The sequence below is a fragment of the Netta rufina genome, assembly GCF_964035555.1.
Source record: "Netta rufina genome assembly, chromosome: 1".
In the NCBI taxonomy this organism is placed as follows: domain Eukaryota; kingdom Metazoa; phylum Chordata; class Aves; order Anseriformes; family Anatidae; genus Netta; species Netta rufina.
The window spans coordinates 104,787,293-104,810,492 of NC_140123.1; positions in this window are offsets into that span (position 1 = coordinate 104,787,293).

Below are 23,200 nucleotides of genomic sequence, written 5' to 3' on the forward strand. Positions count from 1 at the left end.
AAAAAGAATTTTGATGATGTTATTGTTAGAATGTTCTTTTTTTTTTCCCTTTAAGTACCCTAATACATGGATGCCCAGACTAGGCTTTGTTGTTTCCCTCCCATACTTGTATGATCTAAACTCATTAAAAATTGAAATACTGAAAATATGTTTTGCACTGGAAATATATTCAAGATACTGAAAACAGCACATGTAATCTAGCTTATCAAACCTTTAAAGTGCATGTAGGTATCCTTTGTCTTCAGATTGAAACCATATAAATCCCAACCTACTGAAAGAATTAAGTGAATTGTTATTTTGCATGAATTAATATCTGTAAAGTTGTTAGAGAATAATTATGTGTTGTTGAAACTAGAGCACGCATAAGAACCAAATGCTTTCTTCCTCAGTGATTTACAAGAATTTAATCTCGTATCAAAAAGGAGGCTGAATTTTTTCTCTCAGTTTTTCACTTCATTGGCATTCATTGTTTCACAGACTACATCTCAGAGGGCTAAATCTGCCACATGATCTTTATGGTCCAATATGAAGCTTATGGCTTATTCTTCTGCGCTGATGTAGTGAATGTGGTTCTATTCTTTTAAACTTCTTTTCTGTCTTTCCATTCCTGACAAAGTAGCCTTCCTACAACCATCTGCTTCTCATGGACATTAGCAAGTGTTCTAAGATCTTACTTGGTAACTAGACGGGTTCTTCCACTCCTTCATATATGTATGGGGGAAAAAACTCTCTGTCCCTTTCCTATGGTTAGTGTTGGCTCCCTTGGTTAACCCAGGTTGTTATGTTGTGCTATGCCTCCACTTGAAATTAGGATAGGAAGCAGGGGAAGAAGCGATGAAGGAAAAAAAAAAAAAAAAAAAAAAGGTCTTGAAACGAAGAAGCAGTCTCACAGGAGTGGGTCTGGAGTGTTTATTCTACCCATTAACCCCACTGTAAATTACCTTCTTGAGCTGCTCTCAGTAGAGCGCTTTTTCAAGGGCTTCGAAGCACTAGTATTTGTTCTCCAAATGGTTGAAGAAAACTGCTGATTTTCTTTTCACAAAGTGAATATGATTTCCAACTGAAAAGTCACATTACATATTAGATGAAGTTCCCTAGCCATGGTTAAGTGATAGTGAATGCCATTGTATTGTTTGGCAAGAAAAGTACTTTGATACATTTTATGCTTTTATAAAGTCTCACATCAAATGATAGAGTAATTGATTTCTTCTAAAATGCTTGCAATTTTTATGTGCATTGCTGGTCAGTGGATGGACAGCTAAGAAGACTTAGGATATTCTTAAAACAGAGCATTTTGCATGATTTTCTTTATTTAAATAAAACTTAAGAATATGTTCCAAGTTAGGCTTCTGTCCTGATGAAGTAGCAAACTTTTACCATAATCTGAGATTTCTGCCCCTGAGCTAATGACACTGCCTCATTTTCAGCACGTATTAAAGAAAATTACTGGTTTTGCTTTCTAAATTTTGTTTTCAAGACTCACAGTGAGGGAAGTCTTTCTTTTATTTCAGAAAATCATAACAGCTCTTTGTCAATATTTTGAAATAGGAACAGAGACAGACATGAAATATTAAACATGTGCCAAATCCCATCCTTTCTGCTAGCATGCCTTTGATTTCAATAGTTCTGTTTAGTCTGGGTTATTTATACTTTTCCAACAAGAACTAATTTAAACATTAATATTCCTAGATCTCAGTTAAATATTTATATAAGTTTATAAAGCTGCTTCTGCTGATTAGTGAGCTACCTGTTATGGGAGAACAAAGAACTTCAAAAGGCAGCAAATTAAGGTCACAGGTCAGTGTTCAGGCAAAATAGAGCCAGGCTACCAAATGATTTCCTGTTATTAAGCCAATAAATCAGAGAGATGTTGATAGATGCAAGCACTGGGGCAGTGTGTCAGCTTCATGAAAAAATTGTTTAACAGATTCAGGTGATCGATGCTGTCAGAAACTTGCATGTGAAAAATAAGATGACAAATTAAGCTGTAAGGCTGTGACACCAGAGATTATTATGTGCCCCTTCCCCCTGCCCCCCACCACTGCCACCATCATTCTACATCTAGCCTAAAACAAAAAGCACAACAAATAAATAAATAAAATTATGTGTCTATCCATTTGTGTCTCTTGGAAAGCCCACAAGTGAGGCGGAAGGCTAATGGATTTTCAAAGCAAATGCAACCTGCTGCATAAGCCCTGATTGAAGAGCTCTGAAGGGGAAGAAAATAGATAAAGGGGTTATTGAATTATTAATGGGCTCTATGATAGTGGTCTAATTAGAGCTAAAGAGGTATCAGTTTTTACTAATGGTATGACGAAAACAAAAATAACCCATCACAAGTTATCACGAAAGAAATTCAGTTAAAATTGAATACCTTTTTATGGCAAAAGGCATTATACTGTATTTACTTATAGCAATTTGCGGGGGGGGGGGGGGGGGGGGGTTGTATACTACAAAACAGAAAATGCAAATCTTACACTTGTTTTGTTTTTTTTTTTTTCTTTCATTTTTTTCTGAAAAACATGAGCAGAGTAATCCAGTAATTGCTGCTGAAGGCTTGGGCCTTCTTGCTTCCTCAATTTGAAGACACTTAAAACTGACAAAAAAGATTAATCTCTATTAAACAGAGTATATTTGTAGTCAAATGTGTCCGCTACCATGAGCCAGTGAAAGCTGGTGTGGCTTATTCATTTTTATTTGTTTGTTTGTTTCTGTTTTTCTTTTTAAGATAAAGGTATTTAATGAGATGCTTTCTGAAAACTTGCAAAATAGTGCCCAAGAGACCTTTAATGTGATCTTCATTGGAAGCTTGCTGCTGGGGAGCAAGTCCCCCACCCCGTTCCCCCGCCAGTCGAGGCTCGCCAGCTCCCTCCACCCAGGTGCTGACCCTCCCCATGGCTTCAGTGAGGTGGAAGGGGCTCAGCAAAGGGCTCTGAGTGAGGCATTTGGCTGGTTTCCATCTGGGTCAAACACAAGCTCTTTCCTGATTTCCATCATCTGATATGTAAGATAGGTCATTGCCTTTACTCCAGAGTCAAAAAAGTGCCAAAAAAGCAAGCATGCAATGTGAGATACAAATTCTCAAGCATTAAGCTAATCCATGAGCTCCTACAGCTCATCAGGCTGTAGGAGTGCTGACTTTATGGGAAAAGTTAGCAGAGAAAATAACAAAAAGTATTTGTGCCTGCATTAAGAAATATTTGAAAGCCAGCACAAACTGTCTTGAGAACAGTTTACAGTTTATTTTTTCAATATAGTCTTTCAATAAGATTTTTGCAATAGTCACTTGGTCTGAAACATAAGATTATGGGCATTACTTGTCTCATACATGGACAGGGAAGTGCTGTGCGTCTGTGTTTTGCAGACAAGCTCACCAAGAGATAAAGAAATTTTTCTCTGCGTGACACATATATTCCCTGTTTGTTTGTGTATCTGATCTCTCTCTCTCTCTCTCTCTCTCTCTCTTTCTCTCTCTCTATCTCTCTTATTTATTTATTTATTTATTTATTTATTTTTTCCCCCATGGTTTGTCTTATGCCCTGTTGGCTGAAATCTGTATAGAAGAATGGAGAGAACAAAAGATCTCATACTGTCTTCTTTCTCAAAGTGAAATGATGATGTTGGATGGAAAATATATATGCCAAAAGTTGTTGTTTGTTTGTTTGTTTGTTTTTCATAAATTCTCCCTCACATCTTTGCCTGAGTCAGTTCATAATGATGAGTGCCTGGTGAATGATAATTGCTAGCGATTTGAAGAATATGAGTAGAAACCTCCAGGTCAACTCAGAAGTTTTTGTTTTGTTTTGTTTTGTTTTTCAAGCAAAGTAAGCAATCAAATCAAACCAATAGAATGGATGAGATTTGAGATAAATGCAATTTAAGCTATAATTTTGCAAGGCTAATTTTCAGTGTCAGGCATTAACAGTGCAGCCTCAGGGTGTGCTCTGGAATGTGTTGTCAAGCTGGTAAATAGGCTCCCCCAGCAGCTGCAGTCTGCCCTCAATGTACATTGAGTGGAAGCTGTGGGCACATGCCCTCCTGGGAGGCATGAGTGACAGCTCCTGAAAATGTCCCCTTCCTACCACCAAGCTCATCCCATCTCCAGGCATGTTGGTTTAGGTGTTGTTCCTAATCCAGTTCTTTCAGAGTGAAAAAGATATTTCTATTTAGAAGTGTGTGAGCCAGCCTGGATCACTTTAATAGACCCAAGTTAGAAGGAAACTACACAAGTTGTGCTGCTGCTGTGAAGGGTCACTACCTCTGTTTCTGGGTTAGTGGCAAGGAGATTTTATCAGGTTCAGTTGCAGTTGGATCAGGACAGGCAAATGCAGCCCAAGTATGTCAGATATACAAAATACAGTTCAACCTTTCTGAAGGTTGCCTTTCTGTCTCTTCCATTTTTAGCGTAGGCCAAGGCAGCCAGACTTTTTAAGAGTCTAAATAATCATGGCTGAAGTTGGATCAGCAACTCAAACCATACCGAGCAATGATGAAAAAGAATATTGACAGACTGAACAGCAACACCCATTCCTTCCTTTGCTCATCACCCACATGCACAATCACGAGGAATGTTTTGCTCTCACTAAAATACCACCACCATATGTGAATGTCTGGATAGTACAGCTGGCTCAGGGAGCAGTATTTGCCACAGTTTATTACAGATGCGCTGTCATCAAACGCCACATTTTTGTCTCTTGCATAAGCCACAAATGGCAGATCTGCATGCATTATTTAGGTAAGTGCTGTAGCTGAGGTGCTGGCACAGACTACAGCACACTTCTGGCCCAGTGATATACAAGCTGCTCCATCACACTGAGATCACACAGCTATGCCTTGTATCTCCTGGATGATGTTTTTAGACAGTTCTATCTCTTGTTTATAGGAAAAAAGGGGCAATAAGAAGGGATAGAAAGCAACAATTTATTAATATCATGCAGACTCATAAAATACTGCTTCCTTTGCAATTCTGTAATAATGTATGAGCACCATAGATCAGTTTGTGAAGTTAATTTCTTTCTAGAAATTCTGTGTGATGCAGGAAACTGCATAAATACTCCACAGCAGTGCCATTTGCTCCACTGAAGCAATAACCATTTATTTCTGTGAGTTTCAGAGTTATAGTGTGAGGGTCTTTTATTATTAACCCCAGTGGTCTCTGCGTAGGTTACTTTCATCAATGTGGAAATGTGAAAACCTTCTTTTATCAACTTTTAATTTTCATACACTGAGGAATTGAGATGAGCCAACTGGATATCCTAGGGAAGAAGACGTTGCATGTGGTGCATATTGTCGTTTTAATGTAGACACATTAACAGTTTTTCAATACACAGTGTACTTACAGTAGGTTGTTAAAAATTGCCTTGAAATTTGGATTGAAAAAGAAAAATGTAAGTCTTTGGTTTATCATGTGCGTAACAAACTGTCAGAACGCTACATGTGGTTATATAATTAAAGGCCGCCGTTCTTCACTCCATGACAGTGCTGTTAATGAGTTGACTCTATTGAGGGTCTCTTCTCAGATATATCTTAGGGTGCTATATACTATCATTTTAAAACAGCATGAGTACAATGGCAATTTATTAAAATACCGTTAACTTTCTCAATACGACTATGAGGTTAATTAAATATAACAAGTTCACTTCTGTGATTGGCTCCACATTCTGCAGGCTATTTTTTCACCAGATCCTCAAGGATTTCCCATCTGTGTGGGAAACCAAGAGGCACCCCGTGTGACATAGTCTTCTGCACTTTGAGAGATTTGTAATTCCCTGTCAAAGAAGTGCAAATTAAATTTAGGTCTTGATTGCCTCCAAGATTTAGGTCCAAAAATTTCTGATCCAAAACTCAGTCCTAATGCTGTGGAAACTTTTCTCTGTCTTGATAGTGTGGTCTATATCAGTAAATTAGACATGGCTTACAGGCATGATGGTCTGATTCCTGAGGCTAACTGATGAGAAACAACCTCTATCTCTCCTACTTGCCCGTCTTTAGGTTCCACAAGAGGCTAACTGTTGAAAACTGTTCATTGAGCTGTACTTGTCCCAAGTTAACTCCACACTTGTACACGAGAGCAATTGGGAGTGTACAAACTGGCTTGGGCCAAAATCACAGCAGGGATCCTCCAATAGTAAGAAGGTATAAACAGTTGTGTCCCAGATCCTGAGTGTCACACAGCACTGTTTAATTTCCTGCTAGCCTGTGAATGCTATCATGGGAAAAAAAAAAAAAAAAAAAAAGCCAGTTAACTAAATAGCAATCAGGCCCACTGAGTAACTTCCATCATCTGTAGACCCAGGAATCAACTGGACTAAACAGCGTGATATGTACACAGACCTACCTTTTCTTAAAATTATGATAATGATAACAATCATAATTCCAATGCAATGGACTTGCATTTTAAATGTTTTTTTACTAAATCATGATAAAACCTTTCACTTTAAAAGGCTCTATAATAAACAGCTCTTTAAACAAGAAGCTTGGTAGCCTTCCCTTCAACTTTGTTACATAAAAATTGAAGTACATCATCAAATAGAATCAGCATAGGCCATATAGTTTAATTTGCACAAATTAGATTGTGTTCAGATAAAACCATATTGTTTGTATATGTATTTTCTGTGTGTTCCACTGGCTACTTAGAATCAGCACATTGTTTCCAGCAAAGCTATTGGAGTTCCTGCTTTTTTTTTCAGATCCTTATCTCATACATTCAAGGGCTGGAAATAATCACCTTTCCTACAGTCTGTTTTGCTAATGTAAGAGACAGCCCTAAACAATCTAGCCTAAGCCTAAACCTAAACCAGCATGACTTACACTCATTTTCTTATGACTCATATTGAAGCAATTACATAGGTATTTTTCTGTAGACTACATCTGTGCATAGCCTTCTAGTGATTTTTCTTCTGTGATCTTTCTATTCCATACCTGAAATAACAGGCTTTATATCTTTAATGCCAGTTCTGGACACCCTGATGAATGTTCCAGATACAAGTCAGCTACCAATCCATAGCTTGATTTCTCCAGAATATTATTACTTTTTTTCTTTCATGGATCAAGGTGGTGGACCACGTTACAGGGCACACACATCCATGCTCCAGGCATAGTTGTAGTATGCATTTCTTGAACTTGAAAGTTTTGCAAGGTCAACACTGAGTCAGCTTTTTTTTTTTTTTTTTTTTTTTTTTTTTTTTAATATATGTTGTTCAGGAGCATTTTTGTAATAGGGGTAACATACTTAATCTAACACTATTACAGATAAAATAAAAATAATAATAATAAAAAAAAAGATTTGATTTGATTTAGCTAAATTGGGAACCCAGAATTCTAGAAGAGCTATTATCTGTGGATTGTTTTCCTCTATTCCTGCTTCTAAATAGTAAGAAAAGTGTGCCGCATTTTTAAGAATATTTTAAGCTCTGATCAAGGCATATGTATAACAAATAGTGAGTAAATAGAGTACACTAGAGTAAATTGTGTGAATTCCTTTCAGATTACCCCATAATCTCTATGCAGTGTTTCTTACTTTGAGTATTAATTATCCCACAACATAATTGAGCCTTGAATTACCCATAATTATCTATTTTCTGTGGTAAAACAAAACCATGTAATTATTCTCTCTTCAATGCCTGGAATTTATACATCGTATGAACAGAATTTAAGCCAATGTGTGCCCAGCTATTAGTGAGAGTGGGTTTATTCTTGCAGTCCTGAACTTCTTTATAACAATATAACTTTATTTCAAGAGAGCCAGAAATGTACCGCAGAGAAGAGCTAATCTACTTTGGGGATGTGAATGGTGAAGGTGTAGTCTAAAGAGAGTCTTTAATTGTCTTAATCAATGCTGCTTAAGCAAGGTTTAGGTTAAGATGTGTGGAGGTGTCTGGTCATAGTGCATTACAGTATTGCTATGCCCCTCGTACCATGTCTTTTGGAGATGTGACATGTGACATACTTTTTTTTTTTTGTTTGTTTTTGTACTGCATTTATGTATATATATATTTTGTACTGCATTTTATTTATAGCAGGCAGACAGGACCTTGAACAGTTTCAAGATGGTTGCCTTTGAAGGTGTTTAAAGTTATCTGTCTCTGTCTGAAGCATAGTTATTGAGACTGAAGCCCAGCATTGCCTGAATTAAATCATTAGGTAACTATAAACAAACCAAAACAGTTATTTCCTGGAGTAGAATAGATCTAAATATTTAGGATAATGGGATCCTAAACCTTAGATCCTGAGATTTGGAGTCTCATTTTACAAAGACAAATAAATGACATGCTCTAAAACAAATGTAATACAGGAAAGTCAAAAAACAGGTAAAAGGTTTTGAATCATGTCATTTTCTGTTTTGTATCTCTGTTATGTGCCCTGTGATGGAGCACCTGCACCAAGGCTTTCTAGAAATGACATATCACAAAAAGGTCAGATATCATGCAATTCCTCTGCTGAGGCATCTGTCAAGTCATGTTTGCCGTCAAAACAAGGTAATGTCCTGAAAGAAAGCAGTATGTTTTGCAGCACTCTGTAGCATATGGCACTGGAAATGCATGTCAGTAAAGTAAAAGTCATGCCACGTACCTGCTTTTCAACTGTAGCATGTTATTTGTCATAAAAAGCTGCAGTTGTTAAATTTTTCATAAACAATGTCCATGTTTTCACATATTGCTTCACATACCAGATTAAAAGGAAAGAAGAGAAAGCCTCTTTGTTCAGTATAGAAATCTGACATGTCAGAATGTAACACATAATGCATCATTATAAAAAATATGAGACTAATTCTCATTTACACAAAGGCCCACTTATATTGCCGGAACAGAGCAAAGGACTGCGAGTTTAAATCATCCACTTGAAGTGTAAATGAGAATCGGGCCCAGATACTTGTATTTAATCCTAGATAACTAGAAATCTTCTTTTGAAAATCCTTTGTAAAAATCTCAAAGAAATGGTTACAATTGCTTCTAAGGAGAAGGAAATATTAAGAGTAAGGTTATATCTGGTGAATCGTTCAGGTGGTTTCAAAGCCATGTAATGTCCTTGAATACTAATATTTGCAGTGGGGACTATACATGATGAAATGTGTTTAAAAATGTGCATGTACAAGTATACCATACTGATATTAGCATTTGAAGTACATATCCTGGATAAATGAAAAAAGATCAACATCCTCATGGCTCAACACAAACAGAGTTTCTGCATGCCAGATAAATAAAGGCTGAAATGAAAGGAAGGCTACCAGTTTAAATAGCCAAAAGGAATTTAACTTAATTTCTTATTTTACCTCTCCTCAACAGCGAAGTTATGTAGATTGTTTGTTTGTTTGTTTTATAGGTCGATACAAGCACAATTTGGTTTTAGGTATGTGTTTGCTGATGCTTACTCTTGTATGCTCCCCAGCCTCACTGCTGAGAGATAGAAAGAGACTTAAGTCCAGGTCAAGGCTTATATATGAGAAAGATGAAGCCCTAGCTGCTCATCACTGGACTAAGAAAAAAATAAGCTTTGTTAGGCCTTGGGATGGCTCTTAAAAGTGATGGCTAGGTGCAATTTCTAGTGAGCCTGTCCACCAACTGCCATGATTTTGAAAATACCAAATTTTGATTTCCCTATATCATATACTCATCCTCAGTATTTTGAATGGTTACTGCTTTAGACAAGATTTTACTCTAGATGGGCCATTAGTTCTTGTCATCTTAGGCCTTTTTACCTGTTTGGGAAATGAATAATTTGATAGCTACAGAAAAATAGGGCCATAAAGCCCAAATAACTGCAGACTTCTTTTTCCTTTTTGCTTTTTACCAGTTAATCGCTATTCAGGATTATATCATTATTATTGCAATGTATTGTAGCCTATGAAGGAAGAGATGCTGTCTTTGTGAGAAATCAAAACAGTCTGACTTACTATTTAACACTAATTTTTAATCAAAGTATATTTACATACACTATTGTGAATATGTACATCAGAAAATATACAGCAAGATAAAGATACTCAACACTTTTTGACAGGAGAAACTGGAGGTACTGTGACTTAGTCCCTATCTAGATTTAGGGTTAGTGTAACCCGTGGAAATACTTAGGGCTAAATGTTAAACCTACAATGCCCATGCAATGTGCAGCATTGTTAAGTATACATACTGAAAATATTGTCATTTCTTTTGCAAAGCATGGCAGTATGTCAAATCTGTGAACTTGGAAAATCTTTCCTGTACTTAAGATCTGCTTAAAAACTTAGCTAATCTCCAAACTCAAATCCATGCAAGTAAATTGAGGAAATTTGTTTTATTATAGCTAATGCAGAAAAAAAAATAGTTTCACATACTAATTTTAGACTCGATGTTAAAAAGCAGGTTTCTTCTTATTTAAGAAGATTTTGTTTGTCTGGTCCTTCAAAATAGCAGGAGCTTTTGAAATGAACTGCTAAAAAAGTTAAAACCCCGATGAATTATAAATGTAGTGAGAAATCCATGAACCTGTTTACTTGGATAAACCTAGACAGATCATTTATTTTTGAGTCTTAACCTCTTCGTTTAGGAGTTTTCACTTTGTGCTGAAAATTCATGCACTCAAAATTGTACTTTGGTTCAAGTTCCTTTTGGAGTTCAGAAGACTTGCAGTTTGCACAACCACCTGGCTTTGTGCCTTGGACGTATAAGTAGAACTTTCCTTACAGTTGATACCTTTAAAGTTTACATTCTCAAGCCATGCATTCTCAATCATTTGAATTGATTTTTCTATCATTTCTCAGGCTTTATGGTCTTTTAAGCTTTTAAGACTTTTCTATCCATAAAATGCTTGATTTGGGAGTATTTTAAACATACTCAATCATAGGAAATACAAGGCAATGGAGAAATCAGCTATGCTCTTCAGAAAATAGAATTTATTACATTGTGTGAAGTATTTCCAAGACCCTCCATGTAGCAGTATGAAAAATAAATAAATGAATAGATAGAAGGAATGAGCAGGTCTAATATATTTTAGTGGTGTATGCTGTCTGTTTAGTTCCAGCACAGACCTAGGAAAAACAGCAAAGCTTTGGCAGCAGGGATGTGACTATCTTTGAAGAATTTGACTCAGGATTTGTCAAGGCTTTGAGCAGTTATTGCCTAAACTGATATCTGTGTGAGACATACTTACCTCACCTTGCTTCACTTTTCCCTTTCTGTATGCTGCAGGCTTCTGATGCTTTTTCTCTCCCCAACGTGATTTCCCAGTGGCAGATGCCAGCACTGCCTAACACAGATCCACCATCAATCAGTGTCTGGCATGAAGGCAAGTAGAATGAGGCACCTTCAGGCTATGCAGTGCTTCAGTCAGGATGTAGCTCATTGAAGTTTTCTCATTCAAGGGAATACTGTTGGAAGAGCAATTCCAGGTAGAGAAGCACATGCAGGGTCAGGTAACACAACCCACCATGGTAGAGATTTGTTTCCATCATATGACTCAATGCCTGAAGTCTTACATGTTGGACACCAATCTCTAGATGATAGGTTTAGCACCAGCTCCAGCATCTTCATAATGTTGCTCATACCTTGTCAAAAGCAATTGTGGTAGCTAACAGCCAAGTAGCCACTCTGTCACTCCCCCTTCACAGTGGGATGGCGGAGAAAATAGGATGAGAAACATCAAGGGACGTGATGAAGACAAGGAGATCACTTACCAGTTACTGACGTGGGCAAAACTGACACAGCCTGGGGAAAATTAATTTAATTTACTGTCATTTAAAATAGATTTGGGTAGTGAGGAACAAAGACAAACAGCGAAACAACACCTTTCCTGCTCTCTTTTGCAGGCTCAATGTCTGCACTTCTGGCTGCTTTACCTGCCCAGAGCAGTGCAGGGGGAATCAGGGAATGGTTGTGGTCCGTACAGAGCGGTTTCTCTCTACCACTTGGCCTTCTCAAGCTTTCCTCCTGCTCTGCTTTGGGGCATCTCCTCCTCTGACCTTGGTGTTCCCTGTGTTGTACCCCTCTCTGTGCAGCATTTTGCCCTTTCTTAAATCATTTTCCCCAAGGTGCCGCCATCTTGGCTGCGGGGCCTGGCCGTGCCCTTGCGGTGGGGCCGTTGGGGCTGGCTGGGGCCAGCATCAGGCAGGCCCAGCATCACCTCACGCAGCGGCCCTGCAGCACCCCGCTGCCAGCGCATGGGCACCTGCACCCAGCCTGTGCTACATAAGGATAGAAAGGTGAGATATCTCCTGCTCTGAGCCCAGTTTTCTCTCAGGTACTATATGTCCTGTTGAAATTCCTTGATTTTTCTACTGATGGAAATACAGCCACTTTTGTCAGTCTCCTGATACTGCTTTTTCATTAGAAAAAATACGTGGTGTTTTTTTTTCATGATTTCTCCATGATGAGGAGAGAGAGTGCCTCTTCTCATTGTTATAGAGAAATGCAGTGATACCAAACAAACTTACTGTGTCTTTCACTGGTAACTTATATTTTGAAATATTTAATGTGCGACAGAAGCTATGTCTGTTACATTCACAGATACTTTTTCTCTTTGGCACCATATCATGAGTCTATGGGGATGAAAACTAGATTTCCTTGTATGCAAAGAAGTGTTAATGGGATTTTAGAACTCCCTGAATTGTTTATAAATCTTTTCATAATTTAATACTCAAAACCTTAAGAATTACCTGGTCCATCGAGATACTAGAAAAAAAAAAAGAAATTGAACATCTGTTTTTCTTCGGTTTGTAATCCTGAAACTGCAGATGCCAAAAATAGTTCTGATACATTGTTTAACGTTTACAAAATCTGATCTACATCAGAACAAATTCAATGCAAGTAGGTTTCTTTGTTGAATTATTTTTCCATTGATATTAACCACACATAAATGGCCAGTCACCTGAAGCCACAAAGTTCATACCAAAACCTCTTCTGTTGAATACGAGCAACAAGGTGAGCAAGCAGGTTATGGACAGCCCAAGAGGAACGGATGTATTGTTGGCTCCCAGGGCTGCCAGCCTTGCTATGCCCAAATGGGCAGTAGCCATCTGGTTTGTTTTCTCAGCAGCTGGATTTCCTCTCTTTCCCAGGGTTACACAGCATCACTGCCAGCCTGCTAATATGGCTTTAGCATGGCAACAGTGCTAGAAATCCTCATAAGCCCCAAGACTGTTCAAGGGCCAAAAATTTGTCCTGGAAAGAATGAAAATATTTGGGGGAAAGAATTTGTTTGCTTCCCTTTCTGTGATATTCTTCCCCAAAAGGTTTCCTTTTGTGCTTACAAAATAAAAAATATTTTGGAAGTTAAAAAGCAATGTCCTCTCTTTTAAATTTCTAACCTAAATTTAGCATGTTCTGCCAGAGAATATGGAGGTATTTTCACCTTCAAGGTCATTGAAATATTCTTCTATTTGTACAAGAGCCATTCCCTGCAAGGGAATATAGTTCTTATCTGCATTAGATTTTTATTTTATTTCATTTTTTATTTGGGACGGCAAGACAATTTTATCTCCCCCTACTATTTTTTTTCCCCTTTTGTTGACCTAATTGTTTGTGGCACAGCAATACCACTTCTTTTACCTTTTCCAAACATTTCTGTATATATCTACATACACATAACAGAGAATGCAGATTTCTTTCACTGAGGAAAACGTAATCCTGATTTAACTTTATCACCAGGAACACGCAGACCTAACTAGTACTGCAGAGTCAGTCACAATGACAAGGAATTTAGGACAACTGTTGAAATGAAAGGAATATACATAGTGTCTGTTCACAGGGAATCAGGAAAAGACTTCCTGATGTTAAATATGTCAAGTTGCATCCCAGCTGGAACACTAACTACTGAGTGCACAAAATATTAACACCATTGCTCAGGGCAATGCAGGTTTAATGGAAACTGTAGGGATCTAAGGTCCTTTTAGAATATGCCTAGAAAAATGGGTTTGAATTTTATACATTTTAAAACAAAAGTTTAAAATTATAATATACTTTTAAACTCAGCATTTTAATTAGTTTTATTACATGTTTCAATTTGACCATAGAAGTCTTTTTTATTACCTTCTGTTGTTTATTTTCTGCATGACTACAGTAAGTTATAAGTCAAAACATTCAGCTTAACATAGTGAGCTCTGGTGTTTAAAGTGATTAATGAAATTACTTTTTTTTTTTTTTTCTTCAGCATTTCTCTGTAAGTCCTTGGTTTGTCACATAAAACATAAATCTCTGATACTCAGTTCACTGTGTAACTACAGTGTCCTTGGGGCATGGATCTTGTCTTATGTTAACCCTTAAAGTTTAATGACCATAATAAGTAGTCAGTGATTCATTAATGCTAACAATTACTTTTCAGAATTTAAAAAAATCTTGTAAAATGTTTCAAAAAGATTAACAGGATTTTTAAAACCAAAAGAGTAAGTTAAAAAGGTGTCTTAAATGTGTACAGACACCATTATATTGCATTTTATTCATAGAAGAGGAAGCTGAAGATACTCATAATGTTTGTGCAAGCAGCAATGAGATTCTTTGCTGTTGCCTACCTAAATATCATTAAACAGCTTTATGTTTTGATAAATATGAAATCTTAAAATATAAATATTTTCCTAGTAAAGAATACCTGTCCTATTACTAATTTGTTGAACCTGTACCGGACATAGTTAATATTTACTATACATAGTTAATTTACATAGGAAATAGTTAATATTTCCTGCTGTTCTCCCCATTTATTCACAGTTTTCTCATTATTCCGCACCATAGCTGGGAGGGCTACATTTAGCCTGAAAATCTTTCCAGTGGTCACTAAAATCTTTTCATTCTTGCTTTTTGCTAGAACAAGGGCTATCCATGTGATCTCTGGAGACTTCTCTGGTGATCTGTGGATCTGAATGGCAATATAATTCTCATTCTATAATTCCCAGCTTTGTATTTGATTAAACAAAAGCTTTAAATAGTCCTTTCAGTATCTGTTTTCCAGATAATGAATGGTTGTGGTTGGTCCTGTGATCAGTCACTAATAAGAGAGGTGATCTATGTGGAAAAGGATTTGGTTTCACTTTGACACTTTATGAAAATGCTGGTTCACACTGTCAAGAATCAAGAATGCACTTGTTTTGGCTAGGTTAGGCAGTTTTTTGTTTGTTTGTTTGTTTGTTTTGAGATGGGATAAATGTCTTATTCTTCATTTGTAATTGCTGTCTCTTACTGCAGAGGCACTAAAGTGTGAACCTAAATCCATTTGGGATTGTCTCCACACAGAATACCCTTGGGCAAAGTGAAAAATTCTAGGAAAAGGCTATCAGTAATAGTAAGCAATATGCAGAGGGCAGTTTACTTTCTGTATAGCTGTTTGGCATTGTTTTTCATTTCAGACTTGCTCAGGAGTCATCAAAACATTAGGACTGGCAGTAAAGCATACTTAATTCATGCGCTTTGTAAACATTTTTCATTTGGTTTTGTAAATCATGGCATAGCCTACGGCTCTTCTGTTAAACTGGAAGCCAGTATAACGTGGTACAATTGTACCTATTAGGACACAAAACTTTATGCTCTGGATGTAACATACAGTCATCCATCTCTAAAATGCTCGTTGTAATTCTGAATGCATTTACAGGATTTGGGGAGTAATTTTGTCATCGCCTCTCATTTAACACTTACCCCTCATTTGCTTTTTCAGTCAGGCCTACTCTGAAACACTGTTCCATGTGACAATGATCTTTGATGAATTTCTGTCCTATTTTATTATACTCTAGAGCAATGAGCATGAGAGATATGGAGTGCCTTTCTAAAGGAGACAAAAGTACTGTACAAAATATGTTGATAAGGTATTCCACACAAATGCACTTTTAGGACATAGCACATTGTACATTATGCTCCTAAGGGACCAAGGAAATGATATAATCATCATACAGGCTTTTGATAGTTTAGTCAGTGAAAGAAAAATATCTGTAAACATGCTACCAAATTTACAGTTCATTGAAAGTGACAGAGAGATAAAAGAGTGACTAAAAATGATCTAATAGAATATGGAACATTGCAAGAATGTGTAGCATTTAATCTTGTATACACAAATGCATGTAACATTTCTGCACAGTTAATGATCCAATGCTTAAGCTTGAGTGATAATGTATCATTGCTAGGCACATCTATGAATATAGAAGATAGCATTGTCTAATTAGGTTTGCAGTGGCTTGACTTTTTCATATTGATATTGGTAATGAAACTCTTTCCTACTTCTTTCTGTTTTAAAAATGCAGCTTTCATGAAATTACATTCATGTAAATTTTTATGGCTATTACATAAAACATTCTATTTATTGCTCCTTTTTATCTAGTTTAAGAAATTTATGGTATTTCTCTTTTTCTCTTCCCTTCTTCATTATTTTTTTCCCTTCCTCCTAAAGAAAAAAAAAAAAAAAAAGGAGCTGAAAGTATTGTGAAATTGACTTGAAAGTTAAAGTCTTTCAAATAACTGGTCCTGTCATTGACAAATCTTTTTCTTCCACTCTGATGCATTTCGTGGTAATTTAGAACAAGTTTCAGAAATTTTACAATAATAAATACAGTTCTGCTAAAAGCATACATTATACAAGCAATAATTTAAAACTGTTCATGACATCAATTATATTTTGTCATGGTGAAATATATAACACATTAGATTTTATCAGCACAATGAAGAGATACATTCCAGAATCATAAAGGTGGAAACCAAAATGGTTTTTCCTTTGCCTAATGGCTTTAATTGCAGGATACAATAGAACAAGGTGGCTCCTTTATTTAAAATTTCATTTTATCAACTGTCTATAACCTGTCATAGTATGCCCAGTGCATGACGGTTATATCATTCCATTCAGTTCCACCTCAACAGACTTGTGACAATATGCCAGCTGATTGTTTTCTTCTCTTTCTCTGGAAATGTGCAGGTTCTGTGTACTGTGGGTTTATTAAAATGCTGTCTAAGCTCCATTATGGACCAGTATTATCCATTATCCACTAGCTGTCCATCTATAGACTCATCATCCATCCATCCATTAATCCGTCCATCCTCTACCTTTACTGTTTGTAATTTAGCAGAGTTCACGTAGTAAACAAAAGTGTTGAAATGTAAGAATTGTGATAGTGCTTCTTCCATGGTCTGGCAGATGTAGTTTGTATTTCTGTCTTGGGTCTGTGCCCGTATAGATAAGCTTTACAATGAATATTTTGACAAAAAAAAAAAAAAAAAAAAAAAGCCTCTGGGAAGGCTTCATTCCCTGCATAAACTAAAGACAGTTTTACTATATGAATATATGCAATTACTTTTGTAGTTGTTTCTGATGCATATAAATAAAATATACAGAGAAATTTAGCTAAACTCAGTAGTGGGTCAAATCACCCGATAGCTGTGCTACCTGAAAGTGACCTAGGAACAGGAATAGAAATAAAAAAAAAAAAAAATAAATATATATATATATATATATATATATATATTGATTACAGGAAATATATATATATATATATATATATTGATTGATTACAGGCAATATATATATATATATATATATTGCCTGTATATATATATATATATTATATATATAATATATATATATATATATATATATATATATTGCCTGTAATCAATAATAAAGGGAAAAACGGAAACACTCTATGACATGCAAGGTACCATTGTGCAAATTATAAAAACACTGTGAGGATTACATTCCCCTTACAAATGTTTCTTAATCACTTAGGAGCAAAAATCCCATTAGATTTTTAAAGTGAGAGAGAAGTGAGAGAGCAATTATGACCTTAAAGATACCAACAATGCTTTGCATGATACAGCCTACCTTGGAAGGTTTGGAAGGGATGTCCCAGAAGTGTAACTGCTGGGGTGAGCAACATCCTCCTAGTGCCTTCAAAGCTCCCACATGCTGCCTGCTGGTCATATGGCTTCGTCATTTTAACTTGCTTTGGTTTGGTGAGCTGGAGTCTGTTAAAACTATCAAACTAGCAAAATCCTCACTATATTAAATGTCCTTCCCATGACAAAAATGCCTTATATATAGTTTACCAGTGTGGCTACTTCAACATAGCCTTAGGAAAAAAACAACAACTTTAATGCAGTGTTTTTTACAGCAATAAGTGTTCAGATGTGTTTGAATGTATTACAGTTATATACTATGAATGTATAGATGTATTACAAATGGGATTTATAGCTAAAATGGTGGGAAGAAGAAAGATAAAATATAAAAAAGAGAAGATAAAGGTGTGTTTCAAGAAGTAAGCAGAATAACTATGCTTATTTTAGCTTTCCTGAAAAGTCTATCTGTGAATTATTCAGTGAATATTTAGTTATGTTAGGTAGAACTAATATCACATCTCTCAGGTGTTCCCCATAACCAAGATTCAGACTAGCCTGTTATCATGGTGTATCCATTCATCCATGTAGTGTATCCATTTATCACCCTGGGGCTCTCAATAGCTCCGTAACTTTTAGCACAGGGTATCATCAGGATATTTTTGCAGAAATGGGCCCAGTGTTATCCAGGATGGGAGCACTGTATGTATATTTTTTTGTTATGAGGCTAGTACTTCAGCTGGAATAGAGCAATACAACAAGGCTCAATGACATAGTATGTAATGGAACTGGAGAGAAAAAAAAAAAAAAAAAACGGGTAGCAAGCAGTAAATAATTACTCACTATGGAAAAAAAGTGGTCAGTTCCCTTACAAGATGCATGATGGGACTACAAAAGGCAAGACATTCCTTGGCTATGTAGCTGTAAATGCATAAACAAAAAAATGGTACAAGGATATTGTCTATGATCTTTGTTATAAGATACACATATCAGATTTTTAGGAGATTTACAAGAGTTACTGAAGAAATCTTTGGAAACTGGTATCTCTCTTTGGACACAGTGGCGCATCCTAACATAATGGGGAAAATGAAATGTAAACTAATGCCAAGAAATTAAAATGCAAGTAGATTCGCTGGAAGACATAAGCTGTATTATACAAGATGAGAGCTCTAGCAACTACAAGCCTCTGATCTTGCTCAAACAAAAAGTTGTCTTCATTCCACCTGTAAAACTGTAAAAAGAAAAACATACCAATTTCCAGTTGTATGGACAGAAATAACACTAAATAGCCAGGCCTTGAGTGAGAGAGGGCAAGTCCAACTAGTTTGTAGACATTGACTCTATTACAGCTTTACCCTAGAAAACAAATTTGGTCAATTAGCCAATTCCATATAATCGAGATTGAAATTTCAATAGACAACAATGCAATGTTTTCCCTGGGCATCTGGACAGGGAACAGTCTATGGTCAACTTCAGCAGCACATCTTCTAGCATAAATATATTGACTTATGGTAAGGAAAGTTTCAGTGATGAATCAATCTTTGTTTGTTTTCCCTTACAACCTGGAAAAGATGGACATTTTAATTACTTTCAGATCCATGAGAACTGTTCTCATTGATTTTTAGGTGACTTTAATCTATGGTCCCAACTCTGCATTTAGCAGTTCTGAAGCTTTGAACATCATAGTACATTTCAAAAGTATATTAATAAATCTTTTAAATGTTGAAGACTTTTTGCTAATCATACATTAGCCATGATATGTTATACCAATCTGTACTACTTGTTACTCTTTGCTGTAACATGCTTAGTACAGCATGTTACAGGCATCTGTTCAGGCATCTAGTTCAGGCATCTACAGCTACCTGAAAGGAGCTTGTGGGGAGCTGGGGGTTGGCCTCTTCTCACAGATAACTAGTGATAGAACTAGAGAGTGGCCTCAAGTTGTGCCATGGGAGGTTCAGATTGGAAATTAGGAAACATTTCTTCTCAGAAAGAGTAGTCAGGTATTAGAACGGGTTCCCAGGGAGGTGGTGGATTCACCGTCCCTAGGGTGTTCAAAGAAAGGTTGGACGTGGTGCTTAGGGACATGGTTTAGTGGGTGACATTGGTGGTAGGGGCATGGTTGGACCAGATGATCTTGGAAGTCTTTTCCAACCTTAATGATTCTATGACTTTTAAATGTAAGCTTTAAGTGTTATCACAGTTTGTGTCTTGGGTCCTATATAGAACGAAGAAATCCTGTCCTCAATCTCTATACTTAAGGAGCCAAACTTAGTGTTGACAAAGCAGAGTCTCAATATATAGTACCTCAAAAGTGTTTAAGTTTAAGCCAGAAAAGTAAGAAAATTGTGCCATTAATATCCAGAAGTATCAAAATTACTGTACCCATTACTTGTAAGCACAAAAGACCAATCTTGTAGGGAAGGCAGTTAAAAGCATTTTTTCATGTGTGCTTTAAGACAGCTCTTTCAGAAGTCTGTTGTTTCTTATTAATAAAGTAATAATTGTTCATACATTTCATATATTATTTAATCCTTATGTGTTGTTGTTTTTTGCAGCCAAATGATAGCTTGGTGGGATAAACTACCACTTTTTTTTTTTTTTCCTTGCCTCATGAAAAAAGGTTGACATCACTAACCCTATCGAAAATTTTATTAACTAAAATCTGAATTAACATTTTCACAGATTGTATTCCACATAGAATACACTTCCATCCTAAACTATAAATGTGCCAGCATTTCCACACAGTATTTTAAAAAAATGAGAGATGAATCTCCATGCTCTGCCTGAAATTGGTCAGAGGAATTGAACTACTTGTATACAATTTGAGACTGTATCTTACATATTCCAAAGGAAATGTGTTCTCCAGGAAGGCTATGCTTAGAAGATAGTAGTAGTAGAACTTTACTTGTTGTGATACTGTGCATGGGACTACATGTTACTAAGCCTGCAATGTTATGGTGTAATATAAAAGAATTTTATTTTTTTTCCCAAGGTACTGACACCAAAACCAGTATGGTAGTGTGGATCAGATGGAGAAAAATATTGTATTACTAGCCATTACAATAAGTTATGGTTAAACAAGGTGCTACATGTTACTGACTCTTAGTTGTACTATCAAGCAAAGCAAATTGATAATAGAAGATAAGAATATTTGGGGCAAATTATTATTTACAAGTGTGCACAAATGAGACCAGTTTCTGTGATCTCAGTCTCGTCTTCCAATATGCCACTTCTAGCTTCTGCCTCTCTCACTTCCTAGGCATGCCACCCTAAATGTATTGACTGCATGGGCATTTTCTGTAAGTGGAAAGCCAGCATGAGCCAGCATCCTGCCTCTCTCCTGATGATCCTTCAGACTAGGCAGTTAACTACTCCCTTGGTTGTGCCAGTTTGCAACTGAAGCAATCTGTATGGAAGTAATCCTTCAGAATATAAATGAATATCTGTTTTTTCGCTCACAGCATTGTTCAGTTAACTGGTCAGCATCACAAATGGTTAGACACGACTTAAAGGGTGATGAATTGAAACCCTAGACTGAGTGAAAACCGAGTCTGGAAGGACCGTGGATATGAGAAGACTCTTAAACTGGGATAACCCCTAGAAAATGACTGGTGCATCTGTACCCCCACACATCCGCAGTGTGCCCAATAACAACACTGCAGCTCAGTGTGTGTAACTTCTGAGGAAGCTCCCTGTTCTGATGAGCCCTGTATACAATAGGATTAACCCTTAGGGTCCTGTGAGCAGGGTCCAGTGTGCCCTAGCCCTGCCTGCTTTTCCTCCAGCCCCGTTGCAGCTGGACTGTGTGTGCAGGTGGGAGCTGGGGCTGTCCCCACTCCCTCACTGCCTCTGACTTTATTGGGATTAATTCTGTCTCTTATGAATGAAGCAATTTGCATCATTTGCAATACAGATCAGCTGGCACTCTGACTTGTGGGCAGCACTCTCAAGTGACAAGAAAATGCAGTTAGTTGGAGTGATGCCCAGGTGGGCAGATATTATAGAAGGGTCTGTGAGTCCCTGAGTTTGCTGGCTGGCTCGTTCCTGAATCATTGTCAAATCCAGCTTCTGCATCACTACTTCTGAAATATGATGGCACAATAATGAGTTCTATTAGAAATAAAGGAGCAAAGTGGCAAGAGTAGTTTTGTATGGTAATTAATTTGCATCCTGTGCATTCTGCACTAGGCCTGCTGAATATTCTCTACACTGGAAGCTGGTGATGTTAGTTCTCTTTAGGTATTATCTACTGTCACTGTTGGTTTAGGGAAGGGGCATATATTCTCCATATTTATAAGAAGATTCACCTAACCATGGCCAAATAAATATTGGCATTCTTGTAGAAATAGTACCAAAGAAAATAGTAGACCAGTAATAAAATATGTCTCAGGAAGGTTTTAGCAAAATAATCCCAGATGGATTACAAACTATGAGTATGGTTTTTGAGGTTTTTTGAAGGCAGCATGGAATACCAAATTGCAATGGTCAAAATATATGTACCTTTTCCTGTAATATAGCTCCAGCACAAAAAGAAAATCTCTTACTGTCTGAAGAGAAAGTGTAATTGAAAAATAAACCTATAAAGATGGTAAAGAAAGAACAGGTTTTACAGTTTTGCAGTTTATAAAAGACTCATTTTGAGTTGATAAGGATTCTTCAAAAAACATTTCTTTTGAATACTCAATGTGAATAATGCTGTAAGATGCTAAACAGATGCATTGTTTTTCAGTGTTAAATCAAGGCTGATGCAATACAATCTCTGCAGGATATTGGAACATATTTTATTATTATTTAGAATAATAACATGTTTTAGCACTTTCTATCTTCAAAAGGCTTTGTATTCAAAATGTTCTAAAAGCTTTAATTAATACTTGTAACACATCCTCTGTAAAACTCTCCATGCCTTACCCTATAGGTCACAATCATGGTTGCCAAGACTGAGAACAAAAATGTGCATCTTTATTGTCTTTGTCCTACTTAGAACCAGTACTTTTCTGTTTCTTTCATTGTTGCATGTTGTTTTACTATTAGTCTGTGACTGTTTGGATGTGAAGATTTTACGTCTGGCAGCCTCAAACCTACCAAAATGTCAGTGTATGAACATTGTTCTCTTAGGCCGTGCTCATATCTTCCTTAAAATCTCTTACGTTGGAAACATTCACATAGCTGTGTCTGAGTGGGAGCAGTAGGATAAATAAGAAAGTGTATGAAATGGAAAACCAGTCTATTTCCATGGTAATTAGATATCAGTAGACCCTTCCCTTCCCTTCCCTTCCCTTCCCTTCCCTTCCCTTCCCTTCCCTTCCCTTCCCTTCCCTTCCCTTCCCTTCCCTTCCCTTCCCTTCCCTTCCCTTCCCTTCCCTTCCCTTCCCTTCCCTTCCCTTCCCTTCCCTTCCCTTCCCTTCCCTTCCCTTCCCTTCCCTTCCCTT